The sequence below is a fragment of the Haemaphysalis longicornis genome, unplaced genomic scaffold, assembly GCF_048455015.1.
Source record: "Haemaphysalis longicornis isolate Haplotype H1 unplaced genomic scaffold, Haemaphysalis longicornis Haplotype H1 scaffold_11, whole genome shotgun sequence".
Taxonomy (NCBI): Eukaryota; Metazoa; Arthropoda; class Arachnida; order Ixodida; family Ixodidae; genus Haemaphysalis; species Haemaphysalis longicornis.
In genome coordinates this window covers 81,337,031-81,363,700 of record NW_027526214.1, presented here as the reverse complement: position 1 = coordinate 81,363,700, position 26,670 = coordinate 81,337,031, and positions in this window count along the sequence as shown.

The window sequence follows — 26,670 nt, the reverse complement described above, 5'->3', positions numbered from 1 at the left end:
TTACTTCGTACATGTCTATCACAGTTACATTTATTTTAGCTAAATCTGCTACACTTTGGTTTCAAACTCTTCCCAGGCGTAATGTTTTGAAGTTACCGAGGGGTTTTGTATGTGTTTTGTATGGGTTTTGTACCGAGGGGTTTTGTGCTAGTTTTGTAATCCACCAATATTGCTTTTACGGAAATATAGTTGCGGAGGACATAAATAAATTAAACTCAATAAATGCCTGAAAAAAATTTGATAATAATAAGAGATTTTATTCAGTAAAAACACCATTTTACTTGGTCGTTCTACCTTCGTAATGAAAATACAAATGATGAACTGACAAATCGCTGGTGGCACTGTTCAGCCACATATGTTAACAAAAACGTTTCCCAAGATTGTACCGGTGGTGAAAGGCTGGAGGAACACGAGAGCTTGCGGGCTCTCCCCTGGTCACTTTCCTTACCGTACTGACATTTTACCCCGCAACGGCGGAAGACGTGGCAATAGCCCTGTCCCGCATCACCCGGCTGCAACTACACCTTAAAATCACTTATTCAAAAACGGCCATTGAAAACTTTATTTGTGGGAGCCTGTGGGCTACAGCACTCAAGATTGTATAAAATCCTCATCTCAACCACTCGGAATCGTCTCGTCTGGACTCCGGCCCTCAATGGGGTGTGAGGCAACGAGGCGGCCCATAAAGCAGCATGAGAACTAAACAGCCGTGCTGGACACGCTCCTGCTCTCTAACACCGTGCTTGGTCGGCACGTGATGGTCTGCTCTCGTATCAGGAAGCCACGGAGCATTGTCGCCTCTCATGCCGCCGTTTCTCCACTGCCGACACATCCCTCACCAAAGCTTACAAGCGCCCAAGGCGATTCCTTCAGACCAACTCCCTCGTCCGTTAATCCCTCCTCCACAAGACCTACAATATGGGCGGAGAGACTGTAGAATGAGAAAATGTGTGTGATGGTACTCAGCACACAATGAAACGGAAGCGCCCAACCACTAAGCGCACACTGGAACGGAAGGTGATGGTATAACATTATTCGACAATAAGACAGTGGAGTGGATCAGAGAATGAACGCGTGTTAAGGACATATTAGTAGAAATTAAGAAGAAATGCATGTGGGCAGAGCATGTTGTGCGAAGGCAAGATAACAGTTGGTCATTAAGAGTAACAGAGTGGATCCCTAGAGAAGGAAAGCGTGCCAGGGGGCGCAGAAATAAATTATATGGGTAGATGAGATCAAAAAGTTTGCGTTGGTAAATTGATCGCAGTTTGCGCAGGACCGCGATAATTGACCATCTAAAAGTGAGGCTTTATCCCTGCAGTGGGCATAGATTGGCTGTTGGGGACGATGACTCACTTTCGGTCATTCAGCATTTTAAGCATAAGCTGCCTAAAGAATGCAATTGTGTCTTTTTTATTTTTAGCACACCGTTCTGCTGAATATAGCAACCTTGTTATCGCACAAGTTGGTGTCTCTTTTATGTCTAGCGCTGAACTGAAAATGTACCACCAAATTCGCAACAAGACGAACAAGACGAACAAGACGACTTTTACTTGGGGAAGACCTACCCCGAATAGCATGCTATGCAGTCAAGTCATCCCACCTGTGCAACAGAGAAAGCCTTCTGTATGCCGTAAAATTCAGCCAGTATCAATTGCAGATTGCGTGTAAAATGTTTTACTTCACGTGCATCTTGTTTGCGTCCTGATTATTCCGTCTGCCAGTCGTGTTTGTTTCGTAAATGCCGCCCTAGTCCTTATATTTTGCATCAGCTTCATTTCTGAGAGAAAAATTTCTTAACTCCTGGTGGAAGCCAAGTAGCTTCTCTTGCAAGTAGCTCCTGGTGCGAGCCAATGCCGTCTCAGGCCCCAACCTGCACTGTGTTGTAGGAATTGTGCGGTAGGTGTTCCTATGTGGCCTCGATAACTGTTCACACTAAAAATAGCGCAGGGACGAAGAGGGAAGAAGTGAGAACAGCGCCCTAGTTGTCACTTCTTCCGTCCTCGTCCCTGCGCTGTTTTTAGTGTGAATAATGTGTACCCAACTAGCCCAACGTCAAGCCTTATTAAATAAATAACTGTGCATTGCTGCAAAGTTGAATTGCTAAATATTCGGCTTGCTTGGGATCAGAGTATGGTGGGTGCAAGAGTAGCCAAAGCGAGTGGGCTTATATAATATTTTGAATTCAACCCCACCCGGTTTTTAAGCAACGCCGCAGCCACCACCGTCACATGGCCGTTGTTTAAACGCAAAATCCACTGAAAGAACATAAGCAAAATGCACTTAATTTAATAAAAGCCTGCATAAACAAATGACTACAATCGAATTCTAACCTCGGCACTACGAATGCAGTTGTCACCGGAAACTTTTTGACATTGAGTTTAAAATAGGGCAAGACTTTGTTTGAATGAGATTCTGTAGTAAAAATTGCTTGAACTACTTTGATACTTCCTGCTGTACAATGTATACGCATACTTCAAATAAAAAGGTAGACCTGACAGGACGTGCGAACAGGACAACACGACGAGTTTTCAGGGATGTGCTTTCTAAGGTTTAGTTATGCATATATAACACTAACCCACCTCGCCATTCAGCTTCAGGATGTATACGTCTGTGGCAATGACGCTGTCGAGGTTTGTGGATGTTTCCTTTTGCCACATTTTGTGGACATGGCTTCATCCGTGTATATATTGTCACTTCAATCTACCAAGCGGTTAGGATAGACACAGAAAAATATTTTGCAAGTTCAGATGGGACCTGTAGTGGGGGTAAAATTCCTGAGAGTCCCCATTCACCAAACATAGGTCTATAAATAGTGCTACCTCACATTAGAAGTCATAGTTTGTTTTAAGGTTGCCTTAGTAGTGCCAATGATGAGTTATTTTTAAGGTTCCCGTAGTAGTGCCAATGCTGACATTAAATTATATCCAATCCTCTTACTTCCTGTTCTTAATGTTACACCCGTCATCTAGTGTCCTATTGCCTGCTACGTCGTCCTCAATTTACGTTAGACACTTTTTGTGAGCCTGGAAGTTTCTGCCCCGTAGGTGAGTACCGGTAAGATGCAGGTGTCGTACACTCTCTCTTTCTGGGACACCGGTAGGCGGCCATTTGGAATTACACCAGTATTAAAGGCTCATTACAACACAGCTTTTCTGTACCCATTACTACATTGAATACCTGGCTTACAAGGAAGGCGCTACTGCAGCGGTCTACACAAGGCGCCTGCTCAAGGTACTGTTGGTGGTCAACTTGGCGCAGGAGTTATGCTGTTTTTGGAAAAAGAGATGCACGCTTTTTTCCACTAGCGAGTCGTATCCTGCATTGTGTGTAACTAGACATCTTCGTGTAGTTACAGACATCAAATTCTTTCACCAGACAATGTAAAGGCCCAGATTTTTATTGTCAGTCTCATCCTGCGCAAATATCAGCTTTGTCGAAAACCTGCGGCTTCTTAGTTTTCATTGCTAGAAGCGGTAATAAATTTTCTTCAGCCTTTAAACCGAAAAATTTTTACTCGCTTTCCAACCAATCTATTCTGCAACAATTTTGGCAATTTCTGTCCAAACTGTTCAAGAAGCTCTACCATACCTGATGATGGAGGCATGCACCATTGAACCACCATTGAGTCATTTCCGTGCTTCCGTGCGTTTTTATTTTGTGCTATTGGTCTTTGAGGGTATCACTTTTTGTGTATCACGTAGTGGTGTAAATCTGTTTTGTAACTATTATTCAATCATTGCCGTGTTCTCCGGTTTTTCATTTGTTCTCTAATCATAGCACTTTGTGTGAAATACTGAAATAGGGTAACTTTCTATTGTTTTCCTAAGCAGAATTCAGTAAGTTGTTTCAATTTTTTTTGTTTTATTGTTGTGCTGCCATTTCACTAAGTGTGAATTATCTCATCACTTAAATTTCTACTGCTTTTGTAACCGCCGTAGAGTCATTTCTGTAAACACACCTTTTCTCGTGTTTATATCCATTTCCCTAAATGTTGGTTTGTTTGATGTAGCTTAAATTTGTATGGCACTCACAACCACCCCTAAACAGGTGCTTTTGTTTTTTTGTTCCTCACACTTTTCCCTAGATGTGAACTATTTAGTTTCATATATTTGCTTTGTTTTTGTAACCAACACTCAATCATTTCTTTCTTTACACACTTTTCTTGCTTTCTTTTGCACACATGTTACTTACTGTGAGATATTTCAAGTTCTATAACTATCTTGTGCTTGTACCCTCGTTTGCATGATTGCTTTTTTCCTATTTTTGTCAACCTGTCTCCTGTAGTGACTTATTGTCATGAATATTTGTACTATTCTTCTAGTAATACCATACGTAGCCTGTGGGCCAAGGCAGATAGGAACCAAAGGTAAAGTGGTTTGATGGCGAAAGCATAATACATAATTTCGAAGTCAATATAAACTGTTTACCTGAACTCTTTTGTGTTTTATGTGTACTTTCAAAGCTTTCTTACTACCCAGCTGGACGACTTACAGATAGGCTGGCAAGACTTGCATTTTAATTAGTTTATTTCGAATTGTTTCTTTGATAGTTTGTTTGCAGAAGGCCTTTACAGCCGTACTGTGTTGTAGAATTTGATGACGCCACTCTGGTTGCCTTAGCGTCAAGGGCGCTTGTGATGATCAGGACTGGTGTGATATTAGTTACTGCCACTTGTTTTCCATGCGACATTTCTTGCTTAGAGCTGTGCTACATGTGCCTCTGCAATAGTATGTGGTCAGCCTGGCACTTCGCATAGGAGACTTCATGCAGTATGCTGCACTTCAAAAATGGAAACACATTATTCTAGAAAGCAGGTGCCAATTAACTGCAAACAGTTCTGAATGTATTTGAACTATAAATGCCCACAACATGTAGAAAACCTTGGAAAGGGGCTGGCCAACTCTCAAATATTGTATAAAGAATGTATATTCTAAGCATACAGCTTCATCTCAACAATATCATACTAACGTACACTACATAGGGATATAACAAACTAATGCTTGTGCCAAATACAGAAAAGCAATTTAGAACAGCCATATATATATATATATACGTCTTGCATGCGTACCACTACAATATCCATAAGATATACCACTAAGGTAACGTCCCGTAAACAGCATATAAAAGTTCGATGAGAGGTCTATTCTATGTTATTTTTTGGGTGATTTGGATGGATTTTTTGCAGTTGTAGCAACGTTGAATATCTTTAATTTCGAACCCAAAGGCAGTCTGCTGGACATCTGCAATGGCGATTGCTGACATCTCCAGGTTATCTGCACGACGTACCTTGGTTTACTGGGCCCCAACCGGGCACCGATAACATCTGGATATTTCTGTGCACCTTCACTGGAACACACGTGCTTGTGTATGCGAGGAGGTCTCTTACTGCGTGAAGTCCAACTGCGGTTGATTTAAATCTGACTGCGTGGCGGCTTTGGTCAGGAAGAATGGTGCGCTCTGGGACAAACAACCTCAAAATAAATAAACAAAAAAAAAATTTAAATACCTGTTTTATAGATACTCCGCAGACGGCAGTGAAGACAAAATAGACATTTCCGTGCCACCTCGACTGCCGGACACACTTCTCTTACGATCGCAGGAATGTCGTGCACTGCTTAACATCCAAATGAAGTTTATTCAAATCCGACTCCGCGGCGGCTTTAGTGAGAAAGAACGTGGCGCTCTTGGACAGACGAGGTCCGAACAAATAAAAAGTAACAAAACTGAATTACTCGTAGTAACTAGAACTCCTCAGCAGGCGGCGAAGATATCTAAACAATTTCGGGCCTTCTCGGCTGGCGGACACGCTTCTCTTGTGTTCGTTGGAACGTCGCGCAGTGCTTAAAGTCCATTTGCGATTGATTTAAATTTGACTCTGCGGTGACTGTGGCGAGAAAGATCGTTATGCTCTGGGATGGTCAACCGACCAATAAAACAGAAATGAACAAAACTGCATTCCTGGCAACAAAGACATTTTGAAACTTTGGCGCCCCCTAGACTGGTGAACAGGCTTCTTTTTTGTTCGCGGAAATGTCACGCGCTGCCTACTCTCCAGCTGCAGTTATTTTATATCAGATTCCACCGCTGCTTCGCTGAGAAAGAAGCTGGCGGCGAAGATATCTAGACGTTTTTGCTTCACCCTAACGGACGGGCACGCTTCCCTCGGGTGTGCGGCAACGTAGGAATAAATATATTACGAAAAATTATTGCTTCAATATATTGCCAATGCTTCAGGGTTCAAAAAGTACCTATAGGCTGGAAAAACGCCAACAATATTCTGATGCACCAAAAGGGACATAACAAAGACCATAGGAATTCCATACCCGTCACGCAATCTGATTTTTTGCAAGCTTTTTAGCAGAGTTATACTTTACCTCATAGTAAAGAAACTGCATTCACAACAACGCAGCGGGGAGTGTCCGTTTAGTACTGCATTCTCAGACATGGACCACATGCATATTGCCAAACAAGGGATAGAAACATTGGTAGAATACACTACACTCCTTTACGTGGTATTTATATACTATGGCAAAGCATTTGACTCAGTAGAAACTGCCACCGTGCTCAAACTATATAATTTCACGTAATATAAAGTGCCTATATAAAAACCTTAGACGACTTATATAACGGATGTACGAATAGGAAAACATTTTAAAAGCAAAGCGATAAATTCCTGATCTAAAAAGGGGTAAGACATGGACGCATCTTTTCGCCAAAACCGTTCACAGCATGTCTTAAGGGTCTATTCAGAAAGCTTAGTTCGAAAAACAAAGGATTAATCCTTTCGCTCCCGTTGACGAGTTTAGTCGTTTCGAGATGTACCCCAATGACCTCTCGGTCATTTTGGGTCAACGACGAGTATAGTCACGGAGTCATTCGGTCATCCACTAGTATAAAATACGAAGACTATACTCTTCATTGGTAAGTTTTCTGCCCTGATGGCGCATTTTAAAAGGACAAGCCATTATTTAGCAAACTTTCTACACACTTGAGAAATAAAGGAATGTCTGTGTTTCCAAATATTTACTTTGTATGAGGCCATCGTAGAGCGATCTTTTTTACACCTCTAGAAATATAAAGGAACTTTGTTTCTTTTCTTTAACTGTACAGATAGGGGTAAGGATAAACAGAGAATACTACGTGATCTGAAGTTCACATGAAACATGCTATTGCTCAGTGTGAACTGCATAATGGCTGCCAAAAATGCTTGAGCAACTGCAGTCAGAAAGAATGGCTGTAGGGCTAAAGATAAATATAAATAATTCTAAAGTAGTGGGAAATAGGTATGCCGAAAGTGCCCTCTTCAGCGCAGGAAACGAAGGTTGTAAAGTTGTATAAAAGTTGTAAAGTTGTAAAAAATTTGTCAGAAGTTGTAAAAAATTTAATTGCCCCTGACAGGTTGTTAGTGCTTACCCCAACCACATGAGTCAAATCGGGTTCAAATTGGTATTGGCTGGGGAAAATCGCCAAGCACTCCCAAATAATAAAATGTAAGGCAACTCTATCGCAAAAACGCAAGAAGTGCACAGTGCCAGTGATGTCATAGGGAACTGAAATTTGGCACCTTACTAAACAACTGGAAATCAAACATAGAACGCCTAAACGGCCACTGGAAGGAATAATACCGTGAGTAAAACGTACGGCCGTGAAGCGAGCTTTCTGGCTCAGGCAAAAAACTCGGATACCATGTATTCTTCAAGGAAGAAAAACGGAAGCTGGCCTTATGTGAGAAGAAGCCATAATGAATGGAGAATTAGGGTAACCGAGGGCATATCAAGAGATCGGTCTAGATATACAGGAAGGCCAGTAACACGATGGAGGGATAAAATACCGAAATTAAGTGGTTTACACTGCACTCGAGTTGACCCGGACATGATATGTTGGAAGTGAATAGGAAATCCCTTCGCCTTGAAGTGGGAGTTAGCGGGCTGTTCTTGTAGTGTTTTATAATGATAATGATTATGATGATGGTGTTGATATTCTCACACTTGGACATTGTCACGTAGAGGTGAACCACCTGGAGGGTGAAGTTGCACGTACATTCAATTTCTTTTCATTCTTCCTTTACAATGGAACCGTTACCCTCTTTCTTATACTACTGGTAAATCTTCGGTACTTTGTCGTACGTCCTAAGGAAGTTTATCAAAACCGAGTGGTTAGCCTAAGCACTGTTTGCAGCAACGGACCCACGAGTTATTTTCCAGAAAGCTAAAATTGGTTCGTCTCCTTCAATTGCCGGTGCGAGCTTTTCCTGAAGAAAATATTTTGGTTGTCGCAAATGTTTCCTGCTGGGTGACTCAGCGCCTCATTTTTAAGCCCAAGAAGTTGCTGCTTGATAGGGTCAATTACAAATGTACCACTGAATCGTTCCTGCCTGGCTTGTTTCGTTATTCGCAATATGACAAACCCGTACCTTAATTCCTTCTGCGCGTCTATAGGTCCGGGTAAAAAACAAGGCGACCTTATTTTGCGATGAACGTGCCCAAGAATCTATTAAAAAAACAATAATTAAATGCTGATAATACAGTGATACTTAACATATTTAGATTCTGCAGAGACACGTTCATATATGTGCTCAAGCCGTCTTAGTGTGAAGTACGAAGTATATGGCTCTCACGAAGACATCTTCAAAATGTTAATAAATGGACTGCCTGACACTCCTTCTAATACAGTATTAGGAAACTTCTTCGCGTGGAAGTAACTGTTTCGAGATGCTATCTTTTGTTCCAAAGCGTCACAAAGACAGCTTTTCTATCACGCGACGGGAGGCACATAAAGGTATCCTGGAAAGCGTCAGTCTTTATACAAAAGTCCAGAAGAAATGATGTTTAAAAGAGTAAAAAAACAGGGATGAGAAACTTAACACTATCTACTAGGTGCGCTAGAACCACAAGCACCATACGGACAAATTCTGGTGTGTAATATGCAGTTCAAAGCCAACACTTTTAACGGCAGGAAAGAAGATGAACAATTACCCTCATGATTTCTACCATTTTTTATCGCTGGAGAGCTTGACGCGCTCTGCCGGTAGCGTGCTTCGCTGAACAGTGAGGGCGCTAAGATGATGACGGCAGTGATGGATCCCGTTATTTCTGTGGAAAGGCCACCTATTCTTAGTCCTCTTCTAGGTCTCAACCTTTAAGATTACTTGATACTGCTTGCTGCTTTGTCTTACCGCTTCTTCAGACAACCATTGCACTTTTTTGACCGCTTGGTTATCATTTTCTTATTGTTGGTCTTTTGCACGCTGAACGTCCTCCTATGACCTACTCTATCTTTCATATAGACACAAAATATTAATCCTATCTTTAAAAACTAGGTACAATGGATGACTTTATGGATGAGTTTATCATCCGACTACAAATCATGCCCCTATCAAGAAGGTAGGTTATTGTGTGCCATTTTCTTGAAAAGATTGCTAAGTTTATTTTACCCGGAACGTGACAAATATTTTTATTCCTTTTCAGACAAAGCTTGAGGTAAGTTCCCATATTTCTACAGTGGGACTATGCTATAAATCAGGCATATGGAACCTGGTGATATTGAAACTTTGGCTGTTATTCGAACAACTATTCGCACTAGAACTTCCAACGTGGTTGTTTGCGTTTAAAACTTCAAGTTACAACTTCAGATATCTGAATCGTTTTTCAAATTTTACTTTGTAAACACTTAGTGAATTCATAAATAAGCATGCTGCAGTTTTTGGCAGAGCACCCAAAACCATTGCCTTTGCTTTGTACCATACATAAAGCGAGAAATGGTTCCTGCTCAAAGCAGGACGTCTGCCGTGGCCCAACCTGTGCAGTGAGACCTAAATGGTCGTCCTTGATACCGTCGCATTACCACCGGTAGTTTGTTTAATATTTCCACTCTACTAAAACGACTCCAGACGCAATTCTAGGCGAAGATTTTCAAATCGCCCACCTTCATTTCTCTCGATGCGTCTTAAAGTCCTTCTATCATTGTTCTTGGTATTGCGAGGGATTTGCTCTTGCTGGACATGTTATAAGCAAGCACACTATCGTCGTCTCCATCCTCGACAACCACTTGCCTCGATGGATGCTGGAATAGTGGTTGGCTCTATTTTAGCGTGATGTCGGGTGGCCCAAAGATGAGAAATTTGTAGACAGGAACGCAGGTTTGTAGACAGGAACGCAGAAAAACTGGCTGTAGGGCTAAAGATAAATGTAAATAATTCTAAAGTAGTGGGAAATAGGAATGCTGAAAGTGCCCTCTTCAGCGCAGGAAACGAAGGGCCAGAAGTTGTAAACCATTTAATTGCCCCGGACAGGTTGTTAGTGCTTACCCCTACCACATGAGTCAAATCGGGTTCAAAATAGGTATTGGCTGGGGAGAAATCGCCAAGGACTCTTAAATAATAAAATGTAAGACACCTCTATTGCAAAAAAGGAAGAAGTGTACAGTGCCAGTGATGTCATAGGCAACTGAAATTTGGCACCTTACTAAACAACTGGAAATCAAATTTAGAACGCCTGAACGGCCACTGGAAGGAATAATACTGCGAGTAAAACGTACGGCCGTGAAGCAAGCTTCCTGGCTCAGGCAAAAAACTCGGATACAATGTATTCTTCAAGGAAGAAAAACAAAAGCTGACCTTAAGTGAGAAGAAGCCATAACGAATTTAGAATTAGGGTAACCGAGGGCATATCAAGAGATCGGTCTAGATATACAGGAAGGCCAGTAACACGATGGAGGGATAAAATACCGAAATTAAGTGGTCCGCACTCCACTCGAGTGGCCCCGGACAGAATATGTTGGAAGTGAATCGGAAATCCCTTCGCCTTGCAGTGGGAGTTAGCGCACTGTTCTTGTTGTGTATTATGATGATAATGATAATGATGATGGTGATGATATTCGCACCCTTGGACATTGTCACATACAGGTGAACCACCTGGAGGGTGGAGTTGTACGTACATTCAATTTCTTTTCATTCTTCCTTTACAATGGAACCATTACCCTCTTCCTTATACCACTGGTAAATCTGCGGTACTTTGCTCATACGTCCTCAGGAAGTTTATGAAAACCGAGCAGTTAGCCTAAGCACTGCCTCAGCAACGGAACCACGAGTTATTTTCCAGAAAGCTGAAATTGGTTCGTCTCCTTTAAATTCCGGTGCGAGCTTTTCCTGAAGAAAATATTTTGGTTGTCGCAAATGTTTTTTGCTGGGTGACTCAGCGCCTCTTTTTTAAGCCCCATAAGTTGTTGCTTGATAGGGGCAATTACAAATGTAGCACTGAATCGTTACTGCCCGGCTTGTTTCGTTATTCGCAATATGACAAACCCGTACCTTATTTCCTTCTGCGCGTCGTTAGGTCCGGTTAAAAAACAAGGCGACCTTATTTTGCGATGCACGTGCCCAAGAATGTATTAAAAAAACATTAAATAAATGCTGAGAATACAGCAATACCTAACATATTTAGATTCTGCAGAGACACGTTCATATATGTGCTCAAGGCGTCTTAGTGTAAAGTACGAAGTATATAGATCTCACGAAGACAACTTCAACATGTTAATAAATGGACTGCCTGACACTCCTTCTAACAGAGTATTAGAAAACTTCTTCGCGTGAAAGTAGCCGTTTCAAGATGCTTTCATTTGTTCCAAAGCGTCTTAAAGACAGCTTTTCTTTCAAGCGACGGGAGGCACATAAAGGTCTCCAGGAAAGCGCCAGTCTTTATACAAAAGTCCAGAAGAATTGATGTTTAAAAGAGTAAAAAAACCGGGATGAGAATCTTAACACTATCTACTAGGTGCGCTAGAACCACAAGCACCATTAGGACAAATTCTGGTGTGTAATATGCAGTTCAAAGCCAACACTTTTAACGGCAGGAAAGAAGATGAACAATTACCCTCATGATTTCTACCATTTTTTATCGCTGGAGAGGTTGATGCGCTCTGCCGGTAGCATGCTTCGCTGAACAGTGAGGGCGCTAAGATGATGACGGCAGTGATGGATCCCGTTATTTCTGTGGAAACGCCACTTATTCTTACTCCTCTTCTAGGTCTCAACCTTTAAGATTACTTGATACTGCTTGGTGCTTTGTCTTACCGATTCTTCAGACAACCATTGCACTTTTTTGACCGCTTGGTTATCATTTTCTTATTGTTTGTCTTTTGCACGCTGAACGTCCTCCTATGACCTACTCTATCTTTCATATAGACACAAAATAATATTCCTATCTTTAAAAACTAGGTACAATTGATGATTTACAAGGAGTTTATCATCCGACTACAAATCATGCCCCTATCAAGAAGGTAGGTTATTGTGTGCCATTTTCTTGAAAAGATTGCTAAGTTTATTTTACCCGGAACGTGACAAATATTTTTATTCCTTTTCAGACAAAGCTTGAGGTAAGTTCCCATATTTCTACAGTGGGACTATGCTATAAATCAGGCATATGGAACCTGATGATATTGAAACTTTGGCTGTTATTCGAACAACTATTCGCACTAGAACTTCCAACGTGGTTGTTTGCGTTTAAAACTTCAAGTTACAACTTCAGATATCTGAATCGTTTTTCAAATTTTATTTTGTAAACACTTAGTGAATTCATAAATAAGCATGCTGCAGTTTTTGGCAGAGCACCCAAAACCATTCCCTGTGCTTTGTACCATACATAAAGCGAGAAATGGTTCCTGCTCAAAGCAGTACGTCTGCCGTGGCCCAACCTGTGCAGTGAGACCTAAATGGTCGTCCTTGATACCGTCGCATTACCACCGGTAGTTTGTTTAATATTTCCACTCTACTAAAACGACTCCAGAGGCAATTCTAGGCGAAGATTTTCAAATCGCCCACCTTCATTTCTCTCGATGCGTCTTGAAGTCCTTCTATCATTGTTCTTGGTATTGCGACGGATTTGCTCTTGCTGGACATGTTATAAGCAAGCACACTATCGTCGTCTCCACCCTCGACAACCACTTGCCTCGATGGATGCTGGAATAGTGGTTGGCGCTATTTTAGCGTGATGTCGGGTGGCCCAAAGATGAGAAATTTGTAGCTCCGGAGCAGGTCGCGATTTCTCCACCAATGACGTATATTCGTTGCTTCGAAAGCTTCCCGGTGACTTAGGGGTCACCTAAGGTAGTGACGACGGTTGTAGTTGATGACGATCGGTACAGGTCTGAGTCTACATCCTGTCTCAGTTTTCAATCTCGTTTCGCCGGGCTTGGCATAAATCAGGTGGTGGCTACTGCTGAAATAGTCTGGCTCAAACACCCAGGACACTAAAGCACTTCCTAACCCCCAAGATAACTGAAGCGACGTAGAGGACAACTTGATGCTCACGCCGGCTTGTAGACCATGACATATCAATGAGAAGCACTAAGCGAGATTTCGTAAGCGTTTGTAAGTGTCAGTTTTCAATTATATTCATTTTGGCGTTCTTTTCCCTTCAATAGCATAGCGTCAGAAAAAGGTATGCATCATTGTAACCATTTCAACCATTTCATTTTTGCCCCCTGGACGCCAGACGGCTTCAAATAAGGGTGGAGGGCAACAGCATCGTGCGACATAGACAAAAATAATGTTTACAGCCAATGTCGATTACACAGTATGAACAAACCCAATATATTTTGGTCAAAACAACAAAACAAATAACTTTTGTTCGGAGTAATTAGGTTCAGGAACGTTAACTATTTGATGACAATATGCAAATACTTCTTAGATTGAAATGCAAAGGGACGCCGTCTCATTTTGATAAAAACTAAATTCAGAATACTGAACATGAACATTAAGAACATCACACTGGTTCGGGGAAGCCATAGACATGTCTACAATTTCACTCTTGGAAATGTTTCCCGGTAGTAGTCTGCATTACCTTCCTTAGCGTCATACACGTGTTTTTCACAAATTCTTAAAGCAAAAGGAGTCTATAATGAAGCTAGCGCACTTCCCTGAAAAAAACCGTGTACTGCAGTCGGGATAGTTTGCGAGGCCTAATGAGCTGCTGGGATAGGAAATGGACGTTCCTAGTATTGGTTTTGGAAGTAAGACGTTAGCTCTATGCGTTATTTTTTTTCAATTTAAAGCTATACACTCGTAATGTCATTGATATTAAAAAAAACTTGCGTGCTTTTGATTCTGTTTGAATTTCGCGCCATTTGCAGATATTGGGCTACTCGAATAAGCAATACAAGATTTAGGCAGATAAATCATCACTGTTTTATTTTAGTCAGAAACATTCCTTCGAAAGAACGCATTTTATTTAAGGCTCGAGGTTTGCGGCCAACAAGGTTCTATTATTTGTATCAGAGCAATGAGCGCCGTCTGCTTCTTTATACCCGCAATGTCCAAAGTGAGGCATGAATTCCTCCAGTTATGACAAAACTACATAAAATACACAAAATGTGTTCTAACGCTACATTTTGAACCCTTTGAATCGTTTGAACCGTTGAACAGTTTATTGTTTGATATGTTGTTTTGAGACCCAAAAAACGACGGTGCTATAAATCCCGATCATAAGCGCCTATCCATTCCACTAGTCATGACCTTCGCCGTGCAAGGAGTCCAACTGTCAGACGCGTGCTGCACCGTTCAGTTTAATCGTGTAACAGCGTGAGAGCCTTGGATTTTACTCAAATGCGTACTGTTACTACTGTGAAAGAATAAAGACTGTGTGCAGTCGTGTGAATTGTGTTGTGAACTCAATTTGTCTACAAGAGCTCAGCCAGTCGAAAGCGCGACGGCAGTTGTCACCGAAGCAACGCTATTTACACCGTTGCCGTTGAGTATCGTCATTACTAACGAAATATTCTCGCCCTTCCTACTCGCCCTTCCGCATGCGCAGGCGCCGACTGGTCCCGGTCAACCATGTAGCAACGTAACGAAAGGAACGGACGGGCTGCTAAAACTCTCTATTATAAAACTCTCTAGTTTTAGCTCGTCAGCTCTGTTGGCTTCCGCCTTCTCTCTAACCAACCAGCCGAAGTTCAAACTGTTGTGAAGTGTGCCTCAAAAAAACGGTTGTTGGCGACGCGATCTTCAATGGATTACCAGCGCACGACGATGAGCACAAGAGAAGATAGGACAGAGCGCTGAACTGTAACTGAGTTTTATTCAGACAAGAAAGAGATAAACCGGGACACATCCAATACGAATGGCAACGCCACCTGAAGTAAGCATCATCTCGCGCACTGCCTGCGGCACCCGTTGCGCCTACTGGCTGCGCAATGCCGATTTGCCACAGTGGCCTAGCTGTTTGAATATTATGTCCATATTCTTTAGCGCAGCCTCGTTTCCCACCCGTGCGTAAGGGCACAATGCCTTAGAAGTGTCTTCGGGATCTCTTTCTGGTCGCAGCATAGAAGGAACATTTCGTAGAGTCAGTACAAAAACAGAACGAGAGATTGTTCACCAGAACGGGGAAGCCCAGATATGCGGCAGTGATGTAATGAACACGAGTGGTAGGAATTTCCATTCTTACATCCTGTGTTTATATATTTGTGTAATTTGGGCGGAGAGACTGTAGATTGAGAAAATGTGTGCGATGGTACTCAGCACACAATGCAACGGAAGCGCTCAACACTAAGTGCGCAATGAAACAGAATGTCATGGTATAACATTATTCGACAAGAAGACAGTGGAGTGGATCAGGGAATGAACGCGTGTTAAGGACATATTAGTAGAAATTAAGAAGAAGAAATGCATGTCGGCAGAGCATGTAATGCGAAGGAAAGATAACATTTGGTCATTAAGGGTGGCAGAGTGGATCCCTAGAGAAGGAAAGCGTGCCAGGGGGCGCAGAAATTAGGTTTTATTGGGAGATCAGATCAAAAAGTTTTCGTGGGTAAATTGATCGCAGTTTGCGCAGGACCGGGGTAATTAGCCATCTAAAAGCGAGGCTTTTTCCCTGCAGTGGACATAGATTGGCTGTTGGTGATGATGACTCACTTTCGGTCCTTCAGCATTTTAAGCATAAGCTGCCTAAAGAATGCAATTGTGTCATTTTTATTTTTAGCCCACCGTTCTGCAGAATGTAGCAACCTTGTTATCGCACAAGTTGGTGTCTCTTTTATGTCTAGCGCTGAACTGAAAATGTACCACCAAATTCGCAACAAGAAGAATTCGCAACAAGACGAACAATACGAACAAGACGACTTTTACTTGGGGAAGACCTACCCCGAATAGCATGCTATGCAGTCAAGTCATTCCACCTATGCAACAAAGAAAGCCTGCTGTATGCCGTAAAATTGAGCCAGTATCAACTGCAGATTGCGTGTAATATGTTTTATTTGACGTGCATCTTGTTTGCGTCCTGATTATTCCGTCTGCCAGTCGTGTATGTTTCCTTCCTTGTATTTTGCATCAGCTTCATTTCTGCAACAAAGATTTCTTAACTCCTGGTGCAAGCCAAGTAGCTTCTCTTGCAAGTAGCTCCTGGTGCGAGCCAATGCCGTCTCATGCCCCAACCTGCACAGTGTTGTAGGAATTGTGCGGTAGGTGTTCTTATGTCGCCTCAATAACTGTTCACACTGAAAACAGCGCAGGGACGAGGAGGGAAGCAGTGACAAAGGCGCCCTAGTTGTCATTTCTGCCGTCCTCGTTCCTGCGGTGTTTTTAATGTGAATAATGTGTACCCAACTAGCCCAACGTCAAGCCTTAATAAATAAAGAACTGTGCATTGTGTAAAATTGAATTGGTAAAGTATTCAGCTTGCTTGGGATCAGAGTATGGTGGGTGCAATAGTAGCAAAAGCGAGTGGGGGGATCTATTATTTTGGATTCAATCCCACCCGGTTTTTAAGCAACGCCGCAGCCACCACTGTCACATGGCCGTTGTTTAAATGCAAAGGCCACTGAAAGAACATAAGCAAAATGCACTTAATTTAATAAAAGCCTGCATAAACAAATGACTACAATTGAATTCCAACCTCGCCCATTCGAATGCAGTTGCCACCGGAAACTTTTTGACACAGAGTTTAAAATAGCACAAGACTTTGTTTGAATGTGATTGTGTAGTAAAAATTGCTTGAACTACTTTGATGCTTCCTGCTGTACAATGTATACTTCAAATAAAAAGGTAGACCTGACAGGACATGCGAACAGGACAACAGGATGAGTTTTTCAGGGATGGGCTTTCTAAGGTTTAGTTATGCATATATACCCACTAGCCCACTTCGCCATTCTGCTGCAGGATGTATACGTCTATGGCAATGACGCTGTCGAGCTTTGTGGATGTTTCCTTTTGCCACATTTTGTGGACATGGCTTCATCCGTGTATATATTGCCACTCAAATCAACCAAGCGGTAAGGATAGACACAGAAAATATTTTGCAAGTTCAGATGGGACCTGTAGCGGGGGTAAAATTCCTGAGAGTCCCCATTCACCAAACATAGTTCTTATAAATATTGTACCTCACATTAGAAGTCATAGTTTGTTGTAAGGTTGCCTTAGTAGTGCCAATGCTGAGTTATTTTTAAGGTTCCCGTAGTAGTGCCAATGCTGACATTAAATTATATCCAATCCTCTTCCTGTTCTTAATGTTACACCCATCATCTATCGTCCTATTGCCTGCTACGTCGTCCTCAATTTACGTTAGACCCTTTTTGTGAGCCTGGATATTTCTGCCCCGTAGGTGAGTACCGGTAAGATGCAGGTGTCGTACACTCTCTTTTTCTGGGACAAGGGTAGGCGGCCATTCGGTATTACACCAGTCTTAAAAGCTTATTAACAACACAGATTTTTCTTTACCCATGCCTCCATTGAATAACTGGCTTGCAAGGAAGGTGCTACTGAAACGGTCTGCAAAAACCGCCTGCTCAAGCTACTGTTGGTGGCCAACTTGGCGCGGGAGTTATCCTATTTTGGAAAACGGGATCCACACTTTTTTCCACCTGCGAGTGGCATCCTGCATTGTGTGTAACTAGATATCTTCGTGTAGTTACAGACATCAAATTCTTTCACCAGACAATGTAAAGGCCCAGATTTTTTATTTCAGTCACATCCTGCGCAAATATCAGCTTTGTCAAAAACCTGCGGCTTCTTAGTTTTCATTGCTAGAAGCTGTAATAAATTTCCTTCAGCCTTTAAACCGAAAATTTTTTACTCACTTTCCAACCAATCTGGTCTGCAACTATTTTGGCAGTTTCTGTTCAAATTTGGCAGTTTCTCTCCAAAGTGTTCAAGAATCTATACCATAACTGGTGATGGAGGTGTGCACCATTGAACCACCATTGAATCATTTCCGTGCTTCCATGCGTTTTTATTTTGTGCTACTGTTCTTTGAGGGTATCACTTGTGTATCACGTAGTGGTGCAAATCTGTCTTGTAACTCCTATTCAATCATTTCCGTGTTCTCCGTTTTTCACTTGTTCTCTAATCATATCACTTAGTGTGAAATACTGAAATAGTGTAACTTTCTATTGCTTTCCTGTGCAGAATTCAGTAAGTCGTTTCAATTTTTTTTTTGTTTTATTGTTGTGCTGCCGTTTATCTAAGTGTGAATTATCTCATCACGTAAATTTCTACTGCTTTTGTAACCGCCGTAGGGTCATTTCTGTAAACACACCTTTTCTAGTGTTTATATTCATTTCCCTAAATGTTGCTTTGTTTGATGTAGCTTAAATTTGTATGGCCCTCACCACTACCCCTAAACAACGGCTTTTGTTTTTTTTGTTCCTCACACTTTTCCCTAGATGTGAACTAATACGTTTCATAATTTTGCTCTGTTTTTTTAACCAACACTCAATCATTTCTTTGTTTACACACTTTTCTTGCTTTTTTTTGCACACATGTTACTTACTGTGAGATATTTCAAGTTCCATAACTATCTTGTGCTGGTACCCTCGTTTACATGATTGCTTTTTTCATATTTTTGTCATCCTGTCTCCAGTGTGTGACTTATTGTCATGATTATTTGTACTATTCTTCTAGTCATACCATACGTAGCCTGTGGGCCAGGGCAGATAGGAACCAAAGGTGAAGTGGTTTGATGGCGAAAGCATAATACATAATTTGGAAGTCAATATAAACTGTTTAACTGAACTCTTTTGTGTTTTATGTGTACTTTGAAAGCTTTCTTACTACCCAGCTGGACGACTTACAGATAGGCTGGCAAGACTTGCATTTTAATTAGTTTATTTTGAATTGTTTCTTTATTAGTTTGTTTGCAGAAGGCCTTTACAGCCGTACTGTGTAGTACAAGTTGATGACGCCACTCTGGTTGCCTTAGCGTCAAGGGCGCTTGTGCTGATCAGGACTGGTGTGATATTAGTTACTGCTACCTGTTTTCGATGCGACATTTCTTGTTTAGAGCTGTGCTCCATGTGCTTCTGCAATTGTGTGTGGTCAGCTTGGCACTTCACATAGGAGACATCATGCAGTATGCTGCACTTCAAAAATGAAAACACATTATTCTAGAAAGCAGGTGCCAATTAACTGCAAACAGTTTTGAATAGCTAGCAAGATATGTCTTTCAACTATAAATGCCCACAACATGTAGCAAACCTTGGAAAGGGGCTGGCCAACTCTCAAATATTGTATAAAGAATGTAAATTCCAAGCATACAGGTTCATCTCCACAATATCATACTCACGTACACTACTCAGGGATATAACAAACTAATGCTAGTGCCAAAGACAGAAAAGCAATTTAGAACAGACATATATATATATACGTCTTGCCTGCGTACCACTACAATATCCATAAGATATACCACTAAGGTAACGTCCCGTAAACAGCATATAAAAGTTCCATGAGAGGTCTATTCTACGTTATGCTTTGTGTGATTTGGATGGGTTTTTGCAGTTGTAGCAACGTTGAATATCTTTATTTTCGAACCCAACGGCACGTCTGCTGGACATCTGCAATGGCGATTGCTGACGTCTCCAGGTTATCTGCACGACGTACCTTGGTTTACTGGGCCCCAACCGGGCACCGATAACATCTGGATATTTCTGCGCGCCTTGACTGGAACACGCGTGCTTGTGTATGCGAGGAGGCGTCTTACTGCGTCAATTCCAACTGGGGTTGATTTAAATCTGACTGCGTGGCTGCTTTGGTCAGGAAGAATTGTGCGCTCTGGGACAAACAACCTCTAAATAAATAAACAAAAATGAAAAAAAAAAAACTGAATACCTGTTTTATAGAAACTCCGCAGACGGCAGTGAAGACAAAATAGACATTTCCGTGCCACCTCGACTGCCGGACACACTTCTCTTACGATCGCAGGAATGTCGTGCACTGCTTAACCTCCAAATGAAGTTTATTCAAATCCGACTCGGCGGCAGCTTTAGTGAGCAAGAATGTGGCGCTCTTGGACAGACGAGGTCCGAACAAATAAAAAGTAACAAAACTGTATACTCGTAGTAACTAGAACTCCTCAGCAGGCGGCGAAGATATCTAAAGAATTTCGGGCCTTCTCGGCTGGCGGACACGCTTCTCTTGTGTTCGTTGGAACGTCGCGCAGTGCTTAAAGTCCATTTTGCGATTGGTTTAAATTGGACTCTGCGGTGTCTTTGGGTAGAAAGAGCCTTATGCTCTGGGATGGTGAACCGACCAATAAAACAGAAATGAACAAAACTGCATTCCTATAGTAACAAGTGCCTCGGAGCTGGCAACAAAGACATCTTGAAACTTCGGCGCCCACTCGACTGGTGAACAGGCTTCTTTTTTGTTCGCGGAAATGTCACGCACGGCCTAAACTCCAGCTGCAGTTATTTGAAATCTAGCGGACGTGCACGCTTCTCTCGTGTCTGCGGCAACATAGGAGGAATTATAGTACGAAAAGCTATTGCTTCACTATATTGCGAATGCTTCAGGGTTCCAAAAGTACCTATAGGTTGGAAAAATGCCAACAATATTCTGATGCACCAAAAGAGACATAACAAAGACAATGGGAATTCTATACCCGTCACGCAATCTGATTTTCTGCAAGCTTTTTACCAGTTATACTTAACCTCATAGTAAAGAAACTGCATTCACAACAACGCAGCGAGGAGTGTCCGTTTAGTGCTGCATTGTCAAACTCACGCCAAACAAGGGATAGAAACATTGGTAGAATACACTACACTCCTTTACATGGTGTTTATATACTATGGCAGCATTTGACTCAGTAGATACTGCCACCGTGCTCAAGCAATAAATTTCACGGAATATGAAGTGCCTATATAAGAATCTTAGACGACTTATATAACGGATGTTCGAATAGAAAATCATTTTAAAAGCAAAGCGATAAATTCCTGATCTGAAAAGGGGTAAGAAAGGGACGCATCTTCTCGCGAAAACCATTCACAGCATGTCTTAAGGGGATATTCAGAAAGCTTAGTTCTAAAAACAAAGGATTAATCCTTTCGCTCCCGTTGACGAGTATAGTCGTTTCAAGATGTACCCAATGACCTCTCGGTCATTTTAGGTCATCGACGAGTGTAGTCACGGAGTCACTCGGTCATCGACGAGTATAGAATACGAAGACTATACTCTTCATGGGTAATTTTTCTGCCCTGATGGCGCATTTTAGAAGGACAAGCCTTCATTTATCAATCTTTCTACACACTTGAGAAATAAAGGAATGTCTGTGTTTCCAAATATTTGCTTTGTATGAGGCCATCGTAGAGCGATCTTTTTCACACCTCTAGAAATATAAAGGAACTTTGTTTCTTTTCTTTAACTGTATAGATAGGGGTAAGGATAAACAGAGAATATTTGCGTGATCTGAAGTTAACAGGGAACATGCTATTGCTTAGTGTGAACTCCATAATAGCTGCCAAAAATGCTTGAGCAACTGCAGTCAGAAAAACTGGCTGTAGGGCTAAAGATAAATGTAAATAATTCTAAAGTAGTGGGAAATAGGAATGCTGAAAGTGCCCTCTTCAGCGCAGGAAACGAAGGGCCAGAAGTTGTAAAACATTTAATTGCCCCGGACAGGTTGTTAGTGCTTACCCCAACCACATGAGTCAAATCGGGTTCAAAATAGGTATTGGCTGGGGAGAAATCGCCAAGGACTCCCAAATAATAAAATGTAAGGCACCTCTATTGCAAAAAAGCAAGAAGTGTACAGTGCCAGTGATGTCATAGGCAACTGAAATTTGGCACCTTACTAAACAACTGGAAATCAAATTTAGAACGCCTGAACGGCCACTGGAAGGAATAATACTGCGAGTAAAACGTACGGCCGTGAAGCAAGCTTCCTGGCTCAGGCAAAAAACTCGGATACAATGTATTCTTCAAGGAAGAAAAACAAAAGCTGACCTTCAGCGAGAAGAAGCCATAACGAATTTAGAATTAGGGTAACCGAGGGCATATCAAGAGATCGGTCTAGATATACAGGAAGGCCAGTAACACGATGGAGGGATAAAATACCGAAATTAAGTGGTCCGCACTGCACTCGAGTGGCCCCGGACAGAATATGTTGGAAGTGAATGGAAAATCCCTTCGCCTTCCAGTGGGACTTAGCGAACTGTTCTTGTTGTGTATTATGATGATAATGATAATGATGATGGTGATGATATTCTCACCCTTGGACATTGTCACATACAGGTGAACCACATGGAGGGTGAAATTGTACGTACATTCAATTTCTTTTCATTCTTCCTTTACAATGGAACCATTACCCTCTTCCTTATACCACTGGTAAATCTGCGGTACTTTGCTCATACGTCCTCAGGAAGTTTATGAAAACCGAGAGGTTAGCCTAAGCACTGCCTCAGCAACGGACCCATGAGTTATTTTCCAGAAAGCTGAAATTAGTTCGTCTCCTTCAATTCCCGGTGCGAGCTTTTCCTGAAGAAAATATTTTGGTTGTCGCAAATGTTTTTTGCTGGGTGACTCAGCGCCTCTTTTTTAAGCCCCATAAGTTGTTGCTTGATAGGGGCAATTACAAATGTAGCACTGAATCGTTACTGCCCGGCTTGTTTCGTTATTCGCAATATGACAAACCCGTACCTTAATTCCTTCTGCGCGTCGTTAGGCCCGGTTAAAAAACAAGGCGACCTTATTGTGAGATGCACGTGCCCAAAAATGTATTAAAAAAAACATTAAATAAATGCTGAGAATACAGCAATACTTAACATATTTCGATTCTGGAGAGACACGTTCATATATGTGCTCAAGGCGTCTTAGTGTAAAGTACGAAGTATATAGATCTCACGAAGACATCTTCAAAATGTTAATAAATGGACTCCCTGACACTCCTTCTAACAGATTATTGGAAAACTTCTTCGCGTGGAAGTAGCCGTTTCAAGATGCTTTCATTTGTTCCAAAGCGTCCTAAACACAGCTTTTCTTTCAAGCGACGGGGGGCACATAAAGGTCTCCAGGAAAGCGTCAGTCCTTATACAAAAGTCCAGAAGAAATGATGTTTAAAAGAGTCAAAAAACAGGGATGAGAAACTTAACACTATCTACTAGGTGCGCTAGAACCACAAGCACCTTACGGACAAATTCTGGTGTGTAATATGCAGTTCAAAGACAACACTTTTAACGGCAGGAAAGAATATGAGCAATTACCCTCATGATTTCTACAATTTTTTATCGCTGGAGAGGTTGACGGGCTCTGCCGGTAGCGTGCTTCGCTGAACAGTGAGGGCGCTAAGATGATGACGCCAGTGATGGATCCCGTTATTTCTGTGGAAAGGCCACTTATTCTTTGTCCTCTTCTAGGTCTGAACATTTAAGATTACTTGATACTGCTTGCTGCTTAGTCTTAACGCTTCTTCAGCCACCCACTGCACTTTTTTGACCACTTGGTTATCCTCTTCTTATTGTTTGTCTTTTACACGCTGAATGTCCTCCTTTTTCCTACTCTATCTTTCATATAGACACAAAATTAATATTCCTATCTTTAAAAACTAGGTACAATTGATGATTTACAGGGAGTTTATCATCCGACTACAAACATGCCCCTATCAAGGAGTTAGGTTATGGTGTGTGATTTTCTTGAAAAGATTGCTAAGTTCATTTTAACTGAGACGTGACAAATATTTCTATTCCTTTTCAGACAAAGCTTGAGGTAAGTTCCTATATTTCTACAGTGGGACTATGCTCTAAATGAGGCATATGGAACCTGGTGATATTGAAACATTGGCTGGTATTCGAACGACTATTCGCACTAGAACTTCCCACGTGGTTGTTTGAGTTCAAAACTTCAAGTTACAACTTCAGATATCTGAATCGTTTTTCAAATTTTATTTTGTAAACACCTAATGAATTCACAAATAAGCATGCTGCAGTTTTTGGCAGAGCACCCAAAAACCATTGCCTGTGCTTTGTACCATACATAATGCGAGAAATGGTTCCTGCTCAAAGCAGGACGTCTCCCGTTGCCCAACCTGTGCAGTGAGACCTAAATGGTCGTCCTTGATACCGGCGCTTTACCCCCGGCAGTGTGTTTAATATTTCCACTCTACTAAAACGACTCCAGACGCAATTCTAGGCGAAGATTTTCAAATCGCCCACCTTCATTTCTCTCGATGCGTCTTGAAGTCCTTCTATCATTGTTCTTAGTATTGCGACGGATTTTCTGTTGCTGGACATCTTATAAGCAAGCACACTATCCTCGTCTCAAGCCTCGACAACGACTTGCCTCTAATGATGCTGGAATAGTGGTTGGCGCTAATTTAGCGTTACGTCGGGTGGCCCAAAGATGAGAAATTTGTAGCTCTGGGGCAGGTCGCGATTTCTCCCCCAATGTCGTATATTCGTTGCTTCGAAAGCTTCCCGGTGACTTACGGGTCACCTAAGGTAGTGACGATGGTTGCAGCTGATGACGATCGGTACAGGTCTGAGTCTACATCCTGTCTCAGTTTTCAATCTCGGTTCGCCAGGCTTGGCATAAATCAGGTGTTGGCTACTGCTGAAACATTCTGGCTCAAACACCCAGGACACTGAAGCACTTCCTAACCCCCAAGATAACTGAAGCTACGTGGAGGACAACTTGATGCTCACGCCGGCATGTAGACGCTGACATATCAATGAGAAGCACTAAGCGAGATTTCGTAAGCGTTTGTAAGTGTCAGTTTTCAATTATATTCATTTTGGCGTTCTTTTCCCTTCAATGGCATAGCGTCAGAAAAAGGTATGCATCATTGTAACCATTTCATTCATTTCATTTTTGCCCCCTGGACGCCAGACGGCTTTACATAAGGGTGGAGGGCAACAGCATCGTGCGACATAGACAAATTGATGTTTACAGCCAATGCCGATTATATAGTATGAACAAACCCAATATATTTTGGTCAAAACAACAAAACAAATAACTTTTGTTCGGAGTAAATAAGTTCAGGAACGTAAACTATTTGATGACATTATGCAAATACTTCTTAGATTTAAATGCAAAGGGACGCCATCTCATTTTGATAAAAACTAAATTCAAAATACTGAACATGAACATTAAGATCATCACTCTGGTTCGGGGAAGCCATAGACATGTCTACAATTTCACTCTTGGAAACGTTTCCCGGAAGCAGTCTGCATTACCTTCCTGAGCGTCATACACGTGTTTTTCACAAATTCTAAAAGCAAAAGGAGCCTATAACGAAGCTAGCGCACTTCCCTAAAAAAACCGTGTACTGCAGTCGGGATAGTTTGCGAGGCCTAATAAGCTGCTGGAATAGGAAATGGACGTCCCTAGTATTTGTTTTGGAAGTAAGACGTTAGCTTTATGCGTTATTTTTTCAATTTAAACCTATACACTCGTAATGTCTTGAGATATCAAACAGAACTTGCGGGCTTTTGATTCTGTTGTTTGAATTTCGCGCCATATGCAGATATTGGGCTGCTCGAATAAGCAATACAAGATTTAGGCAGATAAATCATCACTGTTTTATTTTACTCAGAAGCATTCCTTAGAAAGAACGCATTTTATTTAAGTCTCGAGGTTCGCGGCCAACAAGGTTCTTTTATTTGTATCAGAGCCGTGAGCGCCGTCTGCTTCTTTATACCCGCAATGCCCAAAGCAAGGTATGAATTCCTCCAGTTATGACAAAACTACATAAAATACACAAAATCTGTACTAACGCTACCGTTTGAACCGTTTGAATCGTTTGAACCGTTGAACAGTTTATTGTTTGATATGTTGTTTTGAGACCCAAAATAACGACGGTGCTATAAAGCCTGATAATATGCGCCTATCCAATCCACTGGTCATGACCTTCGCCGTGCAGAGTCCAACTGTCAGACGCGTGCTGCGCCGTTCAGTTTAAGCGTGTAACAGCGTGAGAGCCTTGGATTTTACTCAAATGCTTACTGTTACTACTGTGAAAGAATACAGACCGTGTGCAGCCGTGTGAATTGTGTTGTGAACTCAATTTGTCTGCAAAAGCTCAGCCATTCGAAAGCGCGACGGCAGTTGTCACCGATGCAACGCTATTTACACCGTTGCCGTTGAGTATCGTCATTACTAATGAAATATTCTCGCCCTTCCTACTCGCCCTTCCGCGTCCGCAGGAGCCGACTGGTCCCGGACAATCAGGTAGCAACGTAAAGAAAGGAACGGACGGACGGCGAAAACTCTCTATTATAAAATTCTCTAGTTTTAGCTCGTAAGCTCCGTTGGTTTCCGCCTTCTCTCTAACCAACCAGCCGAAGTTGAAACTGTTGTAAAGTGTGCCTCAACAAAAACGGTTGTTGGCGACGCGATCTTCAATGAATTACCAGCGCACGACGATGAGGACTTAGCAAGAAGAGAATATAGGACAAAGCGCTGAACTGTAA